The sequence below is a fragment of the Cyprinodon variegatus genome, unplaced genomic scaffold, assembly GCF_000732505.1.
Source record: "Cyprinodon variegatus isolate N-32 unplaced genomic scaffold, C_variegatus-1.0 Scaffold31, whole genome shotgun sequence".
Taxonomy (NCBI): Eukaryota; Metazoa; Chordata; class Actinopteri; order Cyprinodontiformes; family Cyprinodontidae; genus Cyprinodon; species Cyprinodon variegatus.
The window spans coordinates 309,449-309,956 of record NW_015150484.1 but is presented as its reverse complement, the minus strand read 5'-3'; positions in this window follow the sequence as shown (position 1 = coordinate 309,956).

Below are 508 nucleotides of genomic sequence, written 5' to 3'. Positions count from 1 at the left end.
ATTTTCTAACTGGACAACAAATAAGAACGAAAACACAAGTGGGGGCTCCTGGTGGCTTCTTGAAGATGCATCACAGTTAAAAAAACAGCCAGCAGCGGCTCTGTTGGTGGATCAAAGTCGCTACAATCGTAGGGTAAATTTAAACTGCTTGGCAAAGACTCAAATTAACTATTTATCAATTGGTGACTATAAATTTTCCTGGGTATTTCAAAGTGTTCAATGTGGATATGAATTAAAAACTGAAAGCTTTTGAGGCTACGGTACTTTAAACCTGTAAGGCAGGGACACTGGTATTTCAGCCTTTTTCTAGGTATGCTAAACTTAGGCTGGTGGTTCTTGAGTTCTTTCTGAACATAACCTTCCATCAAAGAATAACAGGTTGGAGCAAATGGCTTAAACTTCGATACAGTTGGATTTTATAGTAAGAAAATAACCCGAAACACATATAAATAATTTAGTGAATACTCATAGCAAGCAAAGGTTCGGCTTTTAAAAAGTTCTGAGCCAG